The sequence below is a fragment of the Eumetopias jubatus genome, unplaced genomic scaffold (genome assembly GCF_037043125.1).
Source record: "Eumetopias jubatus isolate StellerSeaLion01/CBP00866 unplaced genomic scaffold, mEumJub1_p1.0 scaffold_5, whole genome shotgun sequence".
Classification (NCBI taxonomy): domain Eukaryota; kingdom Metazoa; phylum Chordata; class Mammalia; order Carnivora; family Otariidae; genus Eumetopias; species Eumetopias jubatus.
In genome coordinates this window covers 42069901-42092211 of record NW_028274811.1, presented here as the reverse complement: position 1 = coordinate 42092211, position 22311 = coordinate 42069901, and the positions used below count along the sequence as shown (strand labels likewise).

Genomic DNA, 22311 nt, shown 5'->3' with positions numbered 1-22311 from the left:
GACAGATTCTGAGATTGCCAAAGTTAAAGGTGGAAATTGTGTTTCCTTTGAAATGAACTGGCTTCATAACTGCTTTTTCTCTTGATCTAGCAACTGCTTTTTTTTCCATTTTGCTACAGGTTATCTATTGCCTTAAGCTTGAAATGAAAAGGTGAACTAATCGGTGTACAGAGAAGTGCAGTCCTGAGAAGGCACCGAGTCTGGACAGTAGTCAGCACATGCTGTGCTCTCATAACAGCTTGACCTTCCTTCAGTCCCAAAAACCCATCCCTAAGGTTGGTCTGAAGTTCGTTTGCAGGCCTGGTGACTACTATCACTCACAGTGGGAAATAGTGAGGTTTTCAGTATTGTATGAAATGTCTGAGTCTAAAAAATAAAATCACAGTTGTTGGGATTGGGCTAATTCCCCTAGCCCAGTTTTTGCAGATGTGGCTGTGGCTGTGGGCTTCCTGCTGAGCTTGGAGACTGTCGCACGCATAGGCACTGGAACCAGCACTGAGGTAGGGAATGCGCAGTAGGAACCCTGCATATTAGGGCTCACTGTCTGCAAATGGGCCATGAATGAAGAGCTGGCTGCCTCTCCTTGGCAGGAGAGAGCCCGGGGGGTGGGTGTGGAAGGCAGGATCTCAGACTCATACCGCAGGAGCTGCTGGCCCACGAAGCCGAAGTTGGGCAAGACCACGCTCCTCCTCTGCTTGATGTAACCGACGGCATCCTTCAGGCAGAACTGCTTGGTCTTCATTAGGTAAGCTATGCAGATGGTGTGTGAATGGGAGAGCCCAGCCTCACAGGGGACCAGGACCTTGCTTCGCCTTTCCCTGACATAGTGAAGCCTACTGCTTCTTGAAAATGGGAGCTAACGTCAGCCATGTGACTGTCTTACACGGGTTCCATTTGTACTGCAGGTGAGTCATGCAGGATTCCAAGGTCCGCTGTGAGACATTCAGGAGGACTGTGATGTGCCGGTTGGCCAAGAACTCGCACTTGGATGCATGGTAGGCTCTTCCAAGGTGGAGCAACCGAAGGACTTCAACGGGGCTGCCCTGGTCACAAGCTGGCCTGTAGCAGATGTTGAGCACTGGTTTCGCACACTGGCTCATGAGGGCTTTCTTGGTTTCAACCTTTTCTTGTGAAATGGGTTTTCCATCCACGCAACACTCAGGATATTCTGAATAGAAAGCCTCCTACCTCCCTTTGAGGAAGTAGACCCGCTGCCCGCAGGAACCCAGGCGAGAAGCGAGGAGCGCCGGACGCCCACGTCGCTCTCTTCGCGCAGCCCCGGGTCCTACACAAGACTTTCTACCGCAGCAGCTGCGCATGCGCATGTCGCCTCCTCGGGCAGCACGCAGCGTCGCCACTGCGCAGCGGTGCCTGACGCAGCGCCACCCAATTGAGGTGGGCGTTGAGCAATGGGCTCTGGGTTTTTGGTCGTGCATTTTTGCTGGGTAGAGCCGTTGGATTCTCTCAGCTGGATTCTGCCGTCCCATGTGAATGAGATTTTTTTTGCCAGATGACGTGGCTTTACCCTCAGGTCCACTAGTATGTAGCTGCTGCTCTGGTCTCTGTCAGGGAAGGAATGGTCCAGAAGCTTCCTGGTAGCGTTTCATGGGACTGGTGGGGGTCTGAGATGTAAATGACCACCTCGTCTACTGATGCCCCTAAGTATGGGCTGTGGCTATGACAGTGTCCACCCTCCCGTCCTTTGTTCCTTCAAGGGCCGCTCCTACCTGCTCTTGGCTCCTCCGGGTCAGTCTGTCGTCCCTGAAGTCGGACTTTTCTCCTTGATGGTCTAGGATGACAAACACAAGATGTGTGTACCACCTGGACACATCGCTGATAGAAAAGTGTGCCTGCTTTGGAGATACTCTGGAAGGTCCCACTGGAGCCACAGCCGCTCAAGTCTCAGGACTCCAGTGAGGGACTGGGATTAGTCCTCATCGTGGTGAGAGCTCTTGGGAGGGAGGGTGAAATTTGGTTTCTGTTTCTCAAAGATGGATGGATTTATGGGAGTAACGTCTCCTTGGACACTTGTCTTTGATATGGTGGAGGCCCCTCTAGCGCTGATCCCGTCATCCTCCTCGGCGGAGGGGGGGGGAGCCGGGCCTGTTCTGCCTGAATGTCTGAATATTGCTCTGCTCTGGATTGTGTATTGGCCAGGCTTAGTACCACCTTCAAGGTCACTCAGGTGGGAAAAGAGGAGCTGGAATGGGTGTGTGTTTGCCCTTGGGGTGAGGGTAAAACTTGAATTGTTGAATAGGTGTCTGATTGGGATACAACCTATTCCCCTGTTCTTGTCCTTCTTTGTATCATAGGCCTGGGGCTGGCCCAAAGCTGACCTGGGCCTTGGAACATCAGTTCCTCACCATCTAGCATTCCCAGCCTCTTTGGAGTACTCTGTCATGCGCTAGCTTGGATGCAGGACACTAAGGCGTTAGCTACTAGTCAGTGTCAGTTGAGAGCCTGGGAATCTCGGTGTGGAGGATGTTGCTGGACACTGACCCTTGGTTGAGGGTTGGGCCTTTGGTCTCATAGAAGGGTTAAGTTTCTTCTTGTCGTTTAAGGAGCTTTCTGACTAATGACTGCTTAGCTTAATTATAGCAGCTTTTTTTTTTTTAAAGATTTTATTTATTTATTTGGTAGAGAGAGCGAGAGAGCACAAGCAGGGGCAACAGTAGAGGGAGAGGGAGAAGCAGGCTCCCGCCCAGCAGGGAGCCCGATGCAGGGCTCGATCCCAGGACCCTGGGATCATGACCTGAGCTGAAGGCAGACGCTTAACCATCTGAGCCACCCAGGCGCCCCTATAGCACCTTTTTAATTATCGTTAATAAGTTCTTTAACCATAGTGCCAGAGTTGTGGTCTCTTATATTAGATATGTATCTCTTAGGCAATACTAACATAAATAATATATTATTCCACTTATATGAGGTACCTAGAATAGTCAAATTCATAGACATAGAAAACATAATGGTGGTTGACAAGGCCTGGGCAGAGTGGGTAGAGACTGTTTAATTAGTATAGAGTTTCAGCTTAGGATGATGAAGAGTTCTGCAGGTGGAAGCTGATAATGGTACACATCAATGTGAACATACGTAATGCCACAGAGCTATACACTTAAAAATGGTTAGGATGGTAAATTTTATTTTGTCTATTTACCACAATTAAAAATATATATCTTAAAAACAAAACTGATATTGTTACAATAGTGGTTACTGTTAGTTGACAGGTGGGGCAATAGTGGCCATAGGGGAGTATGAAGGGAGCTCTCTAGGTTTTGGGAATGTTTTTAATCTGGGTGGTGGTCCCATGGGTATGTTCAGTTCGTGAAGATTCATCTAGCTGTAAGCTGACATGCACTTGTGTCTGAATACTAAAGCTCAAAGTTACCGTGGAAAAAAAAGCAGTGGCAAGTTTTAAAGCCCATTAATTCGTTCTATATTACACTACTGGGTGCCGTGGGCAAGGCACTCTCCCACTCACTTAGCTCTATTACAACACTCTGAGGGAGGTGCTGTTTTATGAAAGGAAACAGGAATGGCAGTTTCCAAGGAAAGGGTAATCACTTACAAGTTTGTAGTATGAGATATCAAATATTTCAGATCTTCAGGGTATACATCTCTAAGGGTGCATTCTCTTGCCTACTCAGTTTAAAGTTTTTCAATCTTTAAAATAGACCTTGTAATTATTAAATAAGACCTGGTGTTAAATTACATGTGCCTCAACCAGAAGGAAAAAATATATACAGTTTAAACTAAACATAAACTTTCTCACCCATGTCACTTTCAGGGTAAGCTGGGATCATAGGTTGGGTGATAGTTCAAAAGCAGTCATGATAGTCTTATTTTTTTATCTAAGTGATTTTTAAAAATTTATGATCCCTTTAAAATTTTTTAGAGGGTGGAGATCAAACTAGGAATTCATTTGGAAAAATGTACATTTAAAAATATACACAGTGTACTATTTTGTATTAAAATATCCTTTTCTTTCTTCATTCCTCCTTATTTTACAGGAAGGAGAAACATTCTGTTAAACATTCTGTTAAGTCTTTCCTTCTAGATTCTGCTAGATTCTTTCCTGTGTCTGTCTGCTGTCCCCACCCTTCTATTTCCATATTTCTCTGAGGCACATTTGTCCTTCCTTGCTTAGTTTTACTGAGCTTTGCAACAGTACCACATCTGCCTTCAGCCTCAGCCACATCCTCTTATCTCTGGCTGGCTGATCAGAACTCAGAGCAGCCGTGGGTGGGATCCTGCCGCAGTACAGAGGCATGTGCTGGCTGCTCTGGGCCTTGTTCTCTGTCATAGCCCATCAGATTTTTGAGACTGCATCTTGCCCCAGGGATTGGGCCTGGTTAAAATAAACTGTTCAGAACACTTTCACAGTTGTTATCTGGGGAGATTGGGAAAGAAGGCAAAGAAGGACAGTCATTTTGGCAAAGATAAAGAAAAGCAGTACAGGAAATGGGGAAGAGATAGGGGCAGAAGTTAGTTCTTATCACAGCCAAACTGGTTCATCTTGCTATATATCTTCTGAAATATCTCCTTTGACCAGCACTTTATAGGATGTCTGATGGTAACTCCTACTTATTTCACAATCCCGAATTCAAGGGTGCCCATCAGAGAAGAATACAGTCTCTATTGAAAAGACTCCCACATGAAGCCCATTGTGCTATCCCCTAATTTTAGCTCGAATTCAGGCATGCTAACATTTTAAATGGGGGATCTGTGTGCACCCTCACTCACTGTATACAAGCCATTCTCCTGCTATGTGGAAACCTCCCATTTCTCTTCCCTACTGTGTCTTTGGTCAACAGCTATAAACTCTTTCTCAGACAGCTGGTTGTATATTAAAGTCTATTTATAACAGTCAACGGACAACTGCTTGTTTATGGGGAATCATGGCAGTTTTTGCTTAGGAAGGACAATTGGGGCATTTCTTCTGTTGTGGATCGGGTTCAGCCGCTGGACTCCACAAACATTGCCTCACTTGTCTTCTTACATTCTGTGGACTGAGGTTACCCTGGGTGCTAATGATGAATTCAAACCCGGCACAGACTGCTGGTTCTTCAGTCAAGGTTTTTGGGGGCTGGACAATGGAAAACATGAAACAATTATACTTTGTGAGGAACAAGGAAATATAAAAGTACCCATAGTTGTGAGGAACAGCATACTATACTCAAAATCTGAGTACAGTTTATGAAAATGTAGATCCTTCCCCAACCCATATCCCCCCGCCGGCACTCCCTTGGCTCTATTTAAAATAAGACCATGTAATAACTTGTTAGCCTTGGGAACAAAACAAAATAAAATAAAAACTGTCTATTCTGGTAGGTCTTGAGGTGTTTTTTTTTCAGAATTTTTTTTTTTTTACTAGAATATAATACAAAACTAAAATCTGGATGTGACTGGGCAGTGAAATAAATATGTAAATGGGAAAAAAATCTGGATTCCTAGAAGATGTCTTAAATCATGTTTTTGTAAACCAACTCTAACTTCAATGTGATGACTTTGCCCCCTTCCCCAATTTTTTTGATAATAGAATGGGTAATGATATTTAATTTTAAAATAGCATGTATTGAGTTTTTAACATAAGAAAACAGAAAAAAATTAAAATGGGCTATATCCTTACTGCCCAGGTAACACTTGTTCTATTAAAAAGATACTGTCACTAGTATATAGTTAGAAAGCTCAATTGGACAGCTTTCAACTAAACATAACTGTTCGTGATTATCACCAGAAAAAAATTGTGTATGTGTATCTTACACACATATAGATATATCTGTATCCATGGAGAAGTTTTTTGTTTTGTTTTAAGATTTTATTTCTTAGAGATAGTGTGGGAACAGGAGGGGGGGAGGAGGGGCAGGGGGAGAGGGAGAAGCAGACTCCCCGCTGAGCAGGGAGCCCTCCATTACAGGACCCTGAGATCATGACCTTAGGCGAAGGCAGATGCTTAACTGACAGAGCCAGCTAGGAGCCCCTCCATGGAGAAGTTTTAAACAAGTCTATTTAAATACTAAAATGGACCTTGTCCACATCCTTGTTAACTAATTCTGATTTCAATTTATTCCACATCATTATAAAACTGAGTATATCTTTGGGCGCCTGGGTGGATCAGATGGTTAGGTTGTCTGCCTTCGGCTTGGGTCATGATCCTGGGGTCCTGGGATCGAGCCCCGCATCGGGCTCCCTGCTTGGCGGGGAACCTGCTTCTCCCTCTCCCTCTACTGTTCCCCCTGCTTGTGCTCTCTTGCTCTATCAAATAAATAAATAAAATCTTTAAAAAACAAAACCGAGTATATCTTATTCATTTTATTGTGTCTTTTCTAAAAAGTTATAATAATTACAGTGAACATGATTTTGAGTGACTTTTTATAGTTAATGTTATATAATTTATACATTACGTTTTTAAAATTCTTAGAGTCACTTTGTTTTTCAAAGCAGTAAGTTATCCCTAAGTAACTACTTATCCCAGTTTAGATGCTTTTGCTTAATTTAATAAATTTTTTTTAAAGATTTTATTTATTTAATTGTCAGAGAGAGAAAGAGCACAAGCAGGGGGAGCAGCAGGCAGAAGGAGAAGCAGGCTCCCTGCTGAGCAAGGAGCCTGATGTGGGACTCGATCCCAGGACCCTGGGATCATGACCTGAGCCGAAGGCAGACGCTTAACTGACTGAGCCACCCAGGCACCCAGTTTAGTAACTTTTTGAACCACTGTTAAACTCTTGTTTTCGTGTGTGTGTGTGTGTGTGTGTGTGTGTGTGTGTGTGTGTGTGTGTGTGTTTGAGGACCAGTTTGGACAAGAAGCAGCCTTGTGTTGCTGAAACAATTTGTTCTTAATTCTGTACATTTTGGAACTTCTTTCCAGAAACACCATGGTAAACCCTATCCTTTTTTTTCCCGTATGGCCTCTTTGAGATTTGGTCCTTGTGCATTTTTCTTTCCATCTCTGCAGCAAAAGGTAAATTAATAATGAGGTGCACATGAGTGAAGCCAAAGTCCTTTCAAGAGGAGACTGTACAGCAGGATCATGGTTTCAGTTCTTATGTTCTTCTTAAAGTCTCAGATTCTTCCGGGATGCAGAACTGCAAAAGCTTTCTGTAGAGGCTGGAATCGGTTTCAGGTTGTTCAGATAAGGTCATCATTCTCATTTCTGATTCTCACTAGAAGCACAGGTGAAGGTTGATCTACTTAAAGCTTTTTCTTGTGGCCACATAGATGTTAAACTGTCAAAGATGGGGAGAGAAAACAGTCACTTCATCTCAAAAGTCCTTTTTTTTTTTTTTTAAAGATTTATTTATTTGAGAGAGAGAACGAGAGATAGAGAGCACAAGAGGGAAGAGGGTCAGAGGGAGAAGCAGACTCCCTGCTGAGCAGGGAGCCCGATGCGGGATTCAATCCTGGGACTCCAGGATCATGGCCTGAGCCGAAGGCAGTCGCTTAACCAACTGAGCCACCCAGGCGCCCAATCAAAAGTCCTTTTTTTGTGGATTTGTCAGTGAAAAGTAGTGAAAGTTTTACATTCACTTATGCCTCTGTGAGCTATTTGAGGTGGAGATAAATAAATAAAATGGGAAGATAAAGATTTAAATGGGTTAAAAGAAGTATTTTCAGAATTGTGTTCCATATATGCATATAGAATAAGATAAAGGAGTAGTCAGTCAAAATAATAGTGGTATATCATTTTAAACAAAAACCTAGATACACTAGTTTTGGGCCATATGTTAATATGTTTTTATTGGTGAACAAATCAGTGTGGTTTTCCATTTAGCAGTTAGAAGATCTGAGATTTTTAAAACCTGAACACTTTTTGAGCAATAAGAACTATGTATAAATGTCTTCCACAGACTGTAATGTAACTTGTAGAAAACAGAAACTACTTCTCAAGGTCACGCAGTCCCCAAGATACAGAATGATCCTGTATCTGGAAGAACACCTAAGAAACCAGCAAAATTCCTGTCAGGCAATTTTGGAGCAGGAAGGGTCCGACAAGTTTTCCGTTCTTTATTCTTAAAAATCACTTATAGGATAGGTTCCCAGGAACAGTGAATGGTGATTTTGAGCATCCCTTTTTCTTTCCTTTTCTTTTATTGTCTTTTCTTCTCTTTTATCTTTTCTTTTCTTTTTAGTTTTCTTTTTCCCCTTTTTTGTTGAAACCACAGAGAGAGTGGTTTCCGAAACTCACTGGAATAAAAGAATAGAACATGTTTTCACCAAAGCTTTCTAGGGAACTTTGGAAGGGTGAAGGGGGAGGTAGATCATTCAGGGAAGTGACTTAAGGTCATTGGTGACAGAGCAGAGAATGAATGAGAGAGACAGAGAGAAGAGCAAACCTAGGACAAGAGCTGTAGGTGCTGCTGGTTGGAGTAGGAATCCTGGGGAGCTGAGGGGTTGGGGAAACCACTTGAGAATCCATTCAGAAGCTGTGGGTGGTCTTGGGACCATCTAACACAGTTCTTCTCCATGCTGGCTTAGTTGGGCTAAGTTGGGCTTGGGCCACCCAGACACAGTACAATAGAATCTCTGTGGGAGGGTTTGCTGTATTTAAAATCCTGTCTAGATGTGCCTGGATGGCTCAGTTGGGTAAGTGACTGACTCTTGATTTCAGCTCAGGTCATGATTTCAGGGTCTTGAGATCAAGCCACCTGTTGGGCTCTGCGCTGAGTGTAGAGCCTGCTTGGGAATTCTCTCTCTCCTTCTTCCTGTGCCCCTCCTCCCTGCTCTCTTTCTCTCAAAAAAAAAAAAAAAAATCCTGTCTATGTAATTTTAATGTACAGCCATGAAATCAGCTTCTGATCAGGGAACTTACATCTAGGTTTTGAGGGAGTGACTATTACAGAAAAGATCTTGTAAATTCCAGCATGGAAAGATTCTTAGGTGTTAACCTTGGGTAACACCCCAGCTAATGCCTACTTCATGGAGTTGTTGGGAAGAGTATCCTTTTGGTTGAGCTCAGAGGTTTGGAATCAGATACACTGGGTTCAGATCCAATTATCAGTCGTGTGTTGTTAGGCCAGGTTGTTTAATTTCCTTAAGCCTCAGTTTTCCAATTTGTAAAATGGGGGCAAAAATACTTGTAAGAAGCATTTAGTTCTTACCTGCCCTGAGTATTGTACTTGACATATGGAAAGCCTACAAAAATTATAGCTGCTCTCTTCCTCCCCATCCCCTCTTGTTACTATTATGCTATTTAATGCCTAACAAAATGTATAAAAACCTAAATGTTAACCTTTCTTTCCATTTCTTTTTTAAAAAAATATTTTATTTATTTATTTATTTTAGAGAGAGGGTGCCTGTGTGTGTGCTCATGTGTGTACACACGTGTGTGTGGGGAAGGGGCAGGGGGAGAAGGAGAGAAAGAGTCTCAAGCCGACTCCATGCTGAGGCAGGAGGCCGACAAGGGGCTCGATCTCATGACCCTGAGATCCTGACCTGAGCCAAAATCAAGAGTCAGATGCTTAACCGACTGAGCCACCCAGGCACCCCTGTGGCACATTATTTTATTATGATATGTATACTTTATAATGTGTAATGTCTTCTGTCTCTTGATTTTTTTTTCTTTATGTTGGCAGAATAGTGAAAGGATTAAATGCTGCTTGTCTTGGTGGGGTTTAAGCCAGATCAAATGTGACAACCCTTTCTAGGAAGAAAGACTAATGACATCACCACCACCTAGATAATAACTGACTATGCTAAGCACCTCACATGGACTGCCCAATTCAGTCTTTACAGCATCCCTTTGAGGACATTAATAGAATTGCCTCTATTTTTTTGATAAGAAAATGAAGGTTTACAGAAGTCAAGTCATTTGCCCAAGGTCAGAGAGCCAGCCTGAGGTGGAGGAGGAAGAATTCTAACTCAGGCAGGCTGGCTAGGATTAGCTCTGCCTGTAACCTCTTTGCTAAACAGGCCTCACTTGCTGTGGGTCAGTGTCAGGTTCAAGGTCCTCCAAGGCAACTCTAAGGGAAAAGGGAGCACCAAGAAGCCTTTTTCTCTGAGTTGCTAAGTATCAGTTTCCTCATATATAAATTACTACTTAATGGCACACTTTTTACACTGCTATTTTTGGGCATGGTATATTATGTTCCTGTGGTTACATTATTTATGTATATCTGCACCTCTCTGAAAACTTGTATGTAAGAAGAGTGATAAAAAGGCAATGAGAAGGGATGCTTGGGTGGCTCAGTCAGTTAAGCGGCTGCCTTCGGCCAAGGTCATGATCCCAGGGTCCTGGGATCGAGTCCCACATTGGGCTCCTTGCTGAGCAGGGAGCTTGCTTCTCCCTCTCTCTCCCTCTGCTTGTGCTCTCTCTGTCAAATAAATAAAATCTTAAAAAAAAAAAAAAAGGCAATGAGAAGACCTGAGAAAAATAATACTGATTTTATGTTTTAAGATTTATTTTCTTGTATAAAACAGGTACAAAAATCAGAATATAAGGCAGCATGTACAGTATTGTTGCCTATTTTAAAATGCATTTACATATAGAAATGTACAGAAGAAAGTAAATCCTAAATGTTAATGCCAAAATGTTGATAGTGGTTATCTTCTACAAGGTGGGCTTGGGTTGACTATCACTTTATTTTTATGACCTTTTGAATTTTTTTTTTTTACCTTAAAATAGGCATGTGTTACTTTTATGATCAGAAAAAAAAAAATGTCCATTGTAGAAAATTTGGAAAATCCAGAGAAGTATAAAGAAGAAAATAACAATTATCCCATACCTACCACTCAGTTAAAAATGCTAACATTTTGGCCAATTTACTTTCAGTCATCTCTTTACATATGTCTATTATGTGATCATAGAGTATGTATAATTTGGAGAACTCAGTTTCTTTTCTTTCTTTCCTTTTTTTTGGATACATACATTTTAAGCATTTTATGATATTAAAAACTCTTCTTAGGCATTAAATAGCTACATAATAAATTATATATACAGTTTACTTGACTGTTGTACTGTTTTTTTCTACTTTTTTATAGTGAGCATCAATGATATACTAAACATCCTTGTTCATGAATCTTGGTCCATGTTTCAGAATTTTTTCTGGATTCCCAGAATTACTGGATTAAAAGTTATCTGTTGCTATGGAACAGACTGATCCAAAATTGGGAGACTTAAAACAATTTATTGACATTCATGATTCGGTGGGCTGAATGAGCTGAACTTGGCAGTTCTAGTTTCTGATCTCATGCAGTCAAGTGGAGGCAGGGGCTAAAGTTATCTGAAGGCTTCAGTAGGCTGGACATTTAGCAGGGCTTCTTCACACATGTCTGGTGTCTCTATGCTCTTCCACATGGTCTCTCCCCAGTGAAGTGGCCTAGATTTTTTCCATGGCACTCAGGGCTCCAAGAGTAAGAAGGAAAGCTATCAGTCCCTTCAAGGCCAGGGCCCAGAGCTGATACAGTGTCACTTCTACCATATTCTGTTACTGAAAGCAGTAACAACCAGCCTAGATTACACTTCCTGATGGAAGAAGAGTGGCATGTACCTGCAGGGAGGGTAGGAATTGATGGCAGTCACTTTGGAGTTCAGCTACCACAGATGACTTTTGAAAACATATTCAAATATAGTTTGGTACAGTTTTAAGCAAACTTGTGAAGTGGTTGAATACTTATAAAATTACACAGAAATTTTTGTCAGAAAGAAATCTTAGTAATGCCCCTTAAAGGAGGATGAGGGAGAGAAGCAGACCTATCAAGACTGGCTCTCCTTAGCAGCCCTAAATATACAGTGAGGGCACAGCTGGGATGAAGTACTAACTAGTTTGAGATTCTGTTGAATGGCTTGTCATGCCTCAGGCAAACATGGGACTTTCTCATTATCTGAAGTTCAGCTCAGGCTGTCCCTGGCCAGTGTAGACCTCCAGGGTCAAACCACAACCTGCACAGAGGTGCCAGGAGAGAGGGTCGAGGATGTTCTGGGGCAGCCCTGTAGGGATGAAGACAAGCTGTCACTGGGAAGAGATTTGAGATAGGGCTGTGAGGGGAAGAAAGAGGGAGGGACAGGACAAGGTGATTGAGACAGAGACACTCAACTCTCGCCTAAAGATACAGTATATCTATAGTGCTTATCTTACAGTGGGCATAAGTCCAGTATGCCTGTCTTTCTGGAAATGGTTGTCATTTTATTTGGTGTGAACCCTCGACCCAAGGATCAGAAATCTAGCATTCTGACCTGGTGGAAATGCACCCACAAGGTATTGGGAGGCTCGAAAATACTTCAGGAACAAGAAAAGTAAGGACTCGGGGGGCAGAGCAAGATGGCAGAGGAGTAGGAGACCTGGATTTCATCTGGTCTCAGGAATTCAGCTGAATAGGGATCAAACCATTCTGAACACCTACGAACTCAACAGGAGATCGAAGAGAAGAATAGCAACAACTCTCCGAACAGAAAAGCGACCACTTTCTGGAAGGTAGGACGTGTGGAGAAGTGAATCCGAGGTGATATTCGGGAGGATAGACGGCGGGGGAGGGGGCTTCCGTCGGCCGCTTCTGGCAAGTGATAGAGCCGCGGAGCACAAAATCGGACCTTTTAGAAGTCGGCTCTGCTGAGGGACGTCGCTCCAGTAGCTAAGCAGGGGGTGGAACTCTTGCGGGACAGTGTGGTCTCAGGATCCTCGGGGTCACAGGAAGACCGGGGGTGCCTGAGTGCGGCAGAGCTCCCAGGTATCAGAGTGGGGAAGCTGGCTGCAGAGACGGAGCTGAGGCCTGGGCTCTCAGCTCAGGGTTGTCATAAACCGTGATCCGTGGCACAGTCGGGCCACTGCTCCTCCAGCAGGGACCCAACAAGCGGCAGATCCGGGGAAACTCACCTTCCTCCCCCGGGAGGAGCAGCGCAGGAGCGCACCGCAGGGATCTGCTGGGTTTGGAGACTCCAGAGGGGGTCGTGTGCCAGAGATAGAAACGCTCAGTCACAGGCGGGGTGAGCATGGAGTGCCGCCGGAGACTGGGGAGACGGGAGTGACTGACTGCTTTTCTCTGGGGGCGCACTGAGGAGCAGGGCCGCGAGTTCTCGGCTCCTCCGGGGCAGAGATTGGGAGGCCTCCATTTCCACTGTCGTCCTCCAAAGCTGTACTGAGAGCTTGCAGGGAACAAAAGCTCCCAAGAGCAAACCCCAGCAGATTACTTAGTCCGGACCCGGCAAGGGCGGGGCAATTCCGCCTCCGGCAAAGACATTTGGGAACCATGGCAAAAGGCCACTCCCCCAGAAGATCAGCAGGAACAGCCAGCCAAGACCAAGTTTACCGATCAATGAGAACGGCAGAACTCCAGCGCTAGGGGAATTACTGCACATAGAATTCATGGCTTTTTTTACCATGATTCATTAGTCTTTCAAAGTTAATTTTTTTAACATTTTTTTTGTATTTTTCTTTTTCCCTTCTTCAACGAACATCTTATCAATCCCTTTTTTAATAAAAACATTATTTTTCATTTTTAGAGTCATATTCTATCCCTTCATAGTAGTTACCCTTAGTTTTGGCATATATATATATATATATATATATACATATATATATATATATATATATAAGTTGTTCTCTCTTTAAAATTTTGAGATACAGTTTCTTCTAACATATCAAAATATACCGTAAATCTCTAGTGTATGGCTTTGTTCTAGTCTCCTGCCTGATCACATTCTCTCCCCCTTTTTTTCCTTTCTTTCCTTTTTTTAAATCCTCTTCTTTCTTTTTTTCAAACATCTTCTTATCAATTCCTTTTTTAAAATTTTTGTACTTTTCATCTTTACAGTCATATTCCATCCCTTCATTGTATCAATCCTTATTTTGTACATATATAAGTCTTTCTTTAAAATTTTAGGAGGCACTTTCTTCTAACAGACGAAAATACACCCAAAATCTAGTGTGTGGCACTGATCTATGTACCAGCCTGATCATATTTGATCATATTCTGTTTTGTTTTGTTCTGTTTTGGTTTGTTTTTATCTTTTTCTTTTTCTTTTTCTTTTTTTTCACTCTTTCTTTTTTCTTTCTTTCCCTTTTTTCCCCCCTGGTTTCAGGTCTTTTCTGATTTGATTAGAGTATGTTTTCTGGGAACGTTGTTAACCTGTTAGCATTTTGTTCTCTCATTCATCTATTCTCTGGACAAAATGACAAGATGAAAAAAATCACCTCAACAAAAAGAACAAGAGGTAGTACCTTCTGCCAGGGACCTACTCAATACGGACAAGAGTGTGATGTCGGACCTAGAGTTCAGAATCATGACTTTAAAGATACTAGCTGGTCTTGAAAAAAGCGTGGAAGTTATTAGAGAAACCCTTTCTGGAGAAATAAAAGAACTAAAATCTAACCAAGTCAAAATCAAAAAGGCTATTAATGAGGTGTAATCAAAAATGGGGGCACTAACTGCTAGGATAAATGAGGCAGAAGAGAGAATCAGCAATATAGAAGACCAAATGATGGAAAATAAAGAAGCTGAGAAAAAGAGAGAGAAACAACTACTGGATCACGAGGGCAGAATTCGAGGGATAAGCAATACGATAAAACGAAACAACATTAGAATACTTGGGATCCCAGAAGAAGAAGAAAGAGAGAGAGGGGCAGAAGGTATATTGGAGCAAATTATAGCAGAGAACTTCCCTAATATGGGGAAGGAAACAGTCATCAAAATCCAGGAGGCACAGAGAACCCCTCTCAAAATCGATAAAAATAGGTCAACACCCCGACATCTAATAGTAAAACTTACGAGTCTCAGAGACAAAGAGAAAATCCTGAAAGCAGCTCGGGAGAAGAGATATGTAACCTACAGTGGTAAAAACATTAGATTGGCAACAGACCTATCCACAGAGACCTGGCGGGCCAGAAAGGACTGGCATGATATCTTCAGAGCACTAAACGAGAAAAATATGCAGCCAAGAATACTCTATCCAGCTAGGCTGTTATTGAAAATAGAAGGAGAGATAAAAATCTTCCAGGACAAACAAAAACTAAAGGAATTTGTAAACACGAAACCAGCCCTACAAGAAATATTGAAAGGGGTCCTCTAAGCAAAGAGAGAGCCTAAAAGCAGCATAGACCAGAAAGGAACACAGACAATATACAGTAACAGTCACCTTACAGGCAATACAATGGCACTAAATTCATATCTTTCAAAAGTTACCCCGAATGTAAATGGGCTAAATGCCCCAATCAAAAGACACAGGCTATCAGATTGGATTAAAAAACAAGACCCATCGATATGCTGTCTGCAAGAGGCTCATTTTAGACCCAAAGACACCCCCACATTGAAAGTGAAGGGGTAGAAAACTATTTACCATGCTAATGGACACCAAAAGAAAGCTGGGGTGGCAATCCTTGTACCAGACAAATTAGATTTTAAACCAAAGACTGTAATAAGAGATGAGGAAGGACACTCTATCCTATTTAAAGGGTCTATCCACCAAGAAGATCTAACAATTGTAAATATCTATGCCCCGAACATGGGAGCAGCCAATTATATAAGGCAATTAATAACAAAAGCAAAGAAACACATTGACAACAATACAATAATAGTGGGGGACTTTAACACCCCCCTCACTGAAATGGACAGATCATCTAAGCAAAAGATCAACAAGGAAATAAAGACTTTAAATGACACACTAGACCAAATGGACTTCACAGACATACTCAAAACATTCCATCCCAAAGCAACGGCATACACATTCTTCTCTAGTGCCCATGGAACATTCTCCAGAATAGATCACATCTTAGGTCACAAATCAGGTCTCAACTGGTACCAAAAGATTGGGATTATTCCCTGCATATTTTCAGACCACAATGCTTTGAAACTGGAACTCAATCACAAGGGGAAAGTCAGAAAGAACTCAAATACATGGAGGCTAAAGAGCATCCTACTAAAGAATGAATGGGTCAACCAGGAAATTAAAGAAGAATTAAAAAAAATTCATGGAAACCAATGAAAATGAAAACACAACTGTTCAAAACTTTGGGATGCAGCAAAGGCAGTCCTAAGAGGAAAGTATATAGCAATACAAACCTTTCTCAAGAACAAGAAGGTCTCAAATACACAACCTAACCCTACACCTAAAGGAGATAGAGAAAAGACAGCAAATAAAGCCTAAACCCAGCACGAGAAGAGAAATAATAAAGATCAGAGCAGAAATCAATGTAAAGGAAACCAAAAGAACAGTAGAACAGATCAACGAAGCTAGGAGCTCGTTCTTTGAAAGAATTAAAAAGATTGATAAACCTCTGGCCAGACTTATCAAAAAGAAAATAGAAATGACCCAAATCAACAAAATCATGAATGAAAGAGGAGAGATCACAACCAACACCAAAGACATACAAACAATTATAAGAACATATTATGAGCAACTCTATGCCAGCAAATTAGATAACCTGGAAGAAATGGATGCATTCCTAGAGATGTATCAACTACCAAAATTGAACCAGGAAGAAATAGAAAACCTGAACAGACCTATAACCACGAAGGAAATTGAAGCAGTCATCAAAAATCTCCCAACAAACAAAAGCCCAGGGCCAGATGGCTTCCCAGGGGAATTCTATCAGACATTTAAAGAAGAATTAATACCGATTCTCCTGAAACTGTTCCAAAAAATAGAAATGGAAGGAAAACTTCCAAACTCATTTTATGAGGCCACCATTACCTTGATCCCCAAACCAGACAAAGACACCATCCAAAAGGAGAATTACAGACCAATATCCTTGATGAACATGGATGTAAAAACTCTCACCAAAATACTAGCCAATGGGATCCAACAGTACATTAAAAGGATTATTCGCCACGACCAATTGGGATTTATCCCTGGGCTGCCAGGTTGGTTCAACATCCACAAATCAATCAACGTGATACAATATATTAACAAAAGAAAGAACAAGAACCATATGATCCTCTCAATAGATGCAGAGAAAGCATTTGACAAAGTACAGCATCCTTTCTTGATCAAAACTCTTCAGAGTATAGGGTTAGAGGGTACATACTTCAATATCATAAAAGCCACCTATGAAACACCTACAGTGAATATCATTCTCAATGGGGAAAAACTGAGAGCTTTTCCCCTAACGTCAGGAACGCGGCAGGGATGTCCACTCTCACCACTGCTATTCAACATAGTATTAGAAGTCCTAGCCACAGCAATCAGACAACAAAAAGAAATCAAAGGCATCCAAATTGGCAAGGAGGAAGTCGAACTCTCACTCTTTGCAGATGATATGATACTTTATGTGGAAAATCCAAAAGACTCCACCCCAAAACTGCTAGAACTCATACAGGAATTCAGTAAAGTGGCAGGATATAAAATCAATGCACAGAAATCACTGGCATTCCTATACACCAACAATAAGACAGAAGAGAGAAAAATTAAGGAGTCGATCCCATTTACAATTGCACCCAAAACCATAAGATACCTAGGAATAAATCTAACCAAAGAGGCAAAGGATCTGTACTCAGAAAACTGTAAAATACTCATGGAAGAAATTGAGGAAGACACAAAGAAATGGAAAAACGTTCCATGCTCATGGATTAGAAGAACAAACACTGAAGATGTCAATGCTACCTAGAGCAATCTACACATTCAATGCAATCCCCATCAAAATACCATCCACTTTTTTCAAAGAAATGGAACAAATAATCCTAAAATTTGTATGGAACCAGAAAAGACCCTGAATAGCCAGAGGAATACTGAAAAAGAAAAAGCTGGCGGCATCACAATTCCGGACTTCCAGCTCTATTACAAAGTTGTCATCATCAAGACAGTATGGTACTGGCACAATACATCACAATAGATCAATGGAACAGAATAGAGAGCCCAGAAATGGACCCTCAACTCTATGGTCAACTCATCTTTGACAAAGCAGGAAAGAATGTCCAATGGAAAAAAGACAGTCTCTTCAACAAATGGTGTTGGGAAAATTGGACAGCCACATGCAGAAGAATGAAACTGGACCATTTCCTTACACCACACACAAAAATAGACTCCAAATGGTTGAAAGACGTAAATGTGAGACGGGAGTCCATCAAAATCCTAAAGGAGAACACAGATAGCAACCTCCTCAACCTCAGCTGCAGCAACTTCTTCCTAGAAACATCGCCAAAGGCAAGGGAAGCAAGGGCAAAAATGAACTATTGGGACCTCATCAAGATAAAAAGCTTTTGCACAGCAAAAGAAACAGTCCACAAAACCAAAGGACAACCGACAGAATGGGAGAAAATATTTGCAAATGACATATCAGATAAAGGGCTAGTATCCAAAATCTATAAAGAACTAATCAAAGTCAACACCCAAAGAACAAATAATCCAATCAAGAAATGGGCAGAAGACATGAACAGACATTTTTCCAAAGAAGACATCCAAATGGCCAACAGACACATGAAAAGGTGCTCAACATCGCTCGGCATCAGGGAAATCCAAATCAAAACCTCCATGAGATACCACCTCACACCGGTCAGAATGGCTAAAATTAACAAGTCAGGAAATGACAGATGTTGGTGGGGATGTGGAGAAAGGGGAACCCTCCTACACTGTTGGTGGGAATGCAAGCTGGTGCAACCACTCTGGAGAACAGTGTGGAAGTTCCTCAAAAAGTTGAAAACAGAGCTACCATACGATCCAGCAATTGCACTACTGGGTATTTACCCCAAAGATACAAATGTAGGGATCCGAAGTGGTACATGCACCCCGATGTTTATAAGCAGCAATGTCCACAATAGCCAAACTGTGGAAAGAGCCAAGATGTCCATCGACAGATGAATGGATAAAGAAGAAGTGGTATATATACATGATGGAATATTATGCAGCTATCAAAAGAAATGAGATCTTGTCATTTGCAACGACGTGGATGGAACTGGAGGGTGTTATGCTGAGTGAAATAAGTCAATCAGAGAAAGACATGTATCATATGACCTCACTGATATGAGGAATTCTTAATCTCAGGAAACAAACAGAGGGTTGCTGGAGTGGTGGGGGGTGGGAGGGATGGGGTGGCTGGGTGATAGACAGTTGGGAGGATATGTGCTATGGTGAGCGCTGTGAATTGTGCAAGACTGTTGAATCACAGACCTGTACCTCTGAAACAAATAATGTAATATATGTTAAAAAAAAAAGGAGAAGAAAAAGATAGCAGGAGGGGAAGAATGAAGGGGGGGAAATCGGAGGGGGAGAAGAATCATGAGAGACGATGGACTCTGAAAAACAAACTGAGGGTTCTGGAGGGGAGGGGGGTGGGGGATGGGTTGGCCTGGTGATGGGTATTAAAGAGGGCACGTATTGAGTGGAGCATTTGGTGTTATATGCCAATGATGAATCATGGAACACTACATCAAAAACTAATGATGTAATGTATGGTGATTAACATAAAATAATTTAAAGTGAAAAAAAGAAAATTCCCTTCTTTTTTTTAATTTTTTTTTTTTTAGATTTTATTTACTTGAGAAAGAGAGATAGAGATAGAGAGAGCACAAGTGGGGAGGAGAGGGAGAAGCAGGCTCCCCACAGAGCAGGGAGCCCGATGCGGGACTCGATTCCAGGACCCTGGGATCATGACCTGAGCTGAAGGCTTAACCGACTGAGCCACCCAGGCGCCCTTCCTTTCTATTCTTAAAAAAAAAAAAAAAAAAAAAAGAGTAAGGACTCCTCCTTCATCTGCGTCATATGTTCCTCTGCCCTGCTTATACCTCTCTAGAACTTCCTCCTTCCCTTCACTCCTGCCCTCCACGGAAGCAATGCCACCATCCTTAGTCCCAAGTCATCATGAAATCAGGGGAAGTAGTGATTAGGACCTTCTGGAACTCACTATTCAGATTCAAAGTCTGCCTCTACCACTTAATAGCTGTGAGTTTTGGTAACTTACATAGTTTTTCTGAGCCTTGGCTCTCCTATAAAAAGGGGATTTAAAGGATAGTCTTACCTTTTTGGTTGTAGTGAGGATTGAATGAGTTAATTCATATAGCTTCTTAGAACTGCTTGTGGCACACAATAAACACAACGCATTAGTTATTTTAACTTTGTATCAAATTTTTTTTGAGTTTTAAATAGATTTTATTGTTATAGAGCAGTTTTAGGTTTCCAACAAAATTGAGCAGAAGGTACACAGATTTCCACATTTCCCCTGCCGCCCAAATATGCATGGCTTCCCTCACTATCAACATCCCTCACCAGAGTGGCACATTTGTTACAATTGTTGAATCTCCAGTTGACACATCCTTATCACCCAGAGTTCATAGTTTATATTAGGGTGCATCCGTGGTATTGAACATTCTGAGGGTTTTGACAAATGTCTATTATGGTATCATGCAGCCTAGCTTTGCTGCCTTAAAACCCTTTGTTCTCCATTTGTATCACTTTTAATAACAGCTTGCCTAAAATTGTAGATAATAGACATTTCTTAGGTGTGCTTTTTTTCCTCTTCTAAACCAAAGCCGGGTTAGTTTATGTGACTTGTACAATCGCTCCACAGAGCCAGACACAGCACAATGCAAAAAGCATACTGAATAATTGGCCATGTGGGCAGATGAATGAACAAGATCTATGGATGGATATAAAAGACTCAAACTGACATGAGATTTTAATTTTTTATACTTAATATTTTCCACATTTTTCTCCTGTGAGCATATCATTTTTATAATCAGTAAATAAACAACATTGAAGGTGACTTTTGTGGGTTTTTTTTTTAAAGGCCTTAAACTTGTTCTTTGTTTCTCAGCCCCTTCCTCACTCACTAATTCTTAGCCCTGGCTCATCTTTTGGCAGTGAGCACCATGTTATCTGGGGCAGGAGGTACTGGGTTTTTCAGTTAGTGTTCACTTGTGTAGTAGTTAAGGGCATAGAGCAGAGCCAAATGCTTGGGTCTGAATCTCAGTCCTTCCGGTCCTAGCTGTGTGAACTTGGCGTAAGTAACTTACTTCTCTGTGCCTGCTTTGTCTCATTTGTAAAATGGGTAAAATGATGGTAACATAATCACTGGGATTTGTGAGGATTATCTGACTTAGTACATGTAAAGAACTTAGACAGTGACCAGCACATAATGTCTGCTTATAAGTGGTACCTCTACAGCTTGTTAGGGGACCCAGGATCAGCCCAAAGAAATTTCTGTTCCAGTTCAGCACTGTCAAGTGTCTGTTTGTGCCCTGCCCCATGCACTGCCACACCCATACAGAAGCCTGAAGAAGTACGATTCTGACAAAAGAAGTTGCATTTTCCAGTTTTTTTTACACATTTAACTGTAGGCTTCTGTTACCTTTTGAACTAAAGCTGCTTTGTAATATAATAAACACATCAAGAAAATAATTAGAGATTAGATTGCAAGGCAGATTATAAAGGGGGAATCTGCTCCTTTGATCCCCCTTTGGCCCTTTAATAGAAACAGCAAGATGTAACAAGACCACAGTGTGAGTTGAGCCACTGCTGCAATTGTTTGGTCGGAAATGGTCCAGGCAGGTCTTATCACTTTATGTCCCAGCTCATCTTGGCATGGGGTATAAGAATTTGTATGGTTAGAGGTTATCACCATCCCAGCCAAAGTGCCAGTCACTAGATCCTTCATTGTTAGAGAAATGTTCAATGTTGTGACTTCTGCCAACTGCAGTCAAACCCAAAGTTAAGTCCAAATCCAAACCTTTTTGGTTATTATTATGCTTCTGTTAGCCTGGGGTTTCCCCAAAGTTCCTACACTGATTTGGTCAGTATAAAAAAATCTCCAAATAAAATGGTCTTATTTGCAAGTAATGGCTGATGTGTTCCTTTACAAAAATGACCTCATTCAACAAATAGTTTTGAGTAGCTACTGGTTCCAGATACTGAGGTGGGAGCAAGGATACAGTGATGAATAGGCCAGTGAAAATTTCTTTTTTCATGGAGCTTGCAATCTGACCAAGAGTCAAAGACTGACTTGTTAATCAATGATATTCAGTGCCTCAACACAGAGATAAAATAAAAGCCCCACATCTTGCAGGATTTTTTTGTAAAGCCCCAGGGTTGTTTCCTGTGATTTCAGGTCAAATCTCAAATAGGAGGGTCTAATCAACTCTCTCTTTTCCCCTCCCCTTCTCTTCACCAACCCCTCTTTCTTTGCCACACTGACTTCCTGTTCAAAATCTGGGGATGGCGCTTTTGATTGGTGGATGTATTAGTCTGGATTTTCCAGAGGAACAGAACCAGTAGGATATATATGATTTATTGTAAGGAATTAGATAATAAGGAATGAGATTTATTACAAGGAATGTGTCAAATAGTTATAAAGGCTGAGGAGTCTCAAGATCTGCTGTTGGCAAGTCTGGAGACTGAAGAATGCTGATGGTATAGTCTCATTCCAACTCAGAGTCCTAAGAATCAGGAAAGCCACT

General features: G+C 41.8%; 1 pseudogene; it reads right to left on the bottom strand.

Moving 5' to 3' along the window:
• Positions 1 to 379: 379 nt before the first annotated feature.
• LOC114220989 (dual specificity protein phosphatase 5 pseudogene) lies at positions 380 to 4300 on the bottom strand (annotated as a pseudogene).
• Between the last annotated feature and the right edge of the window lie 18011 nt (positions 4301 to 22311).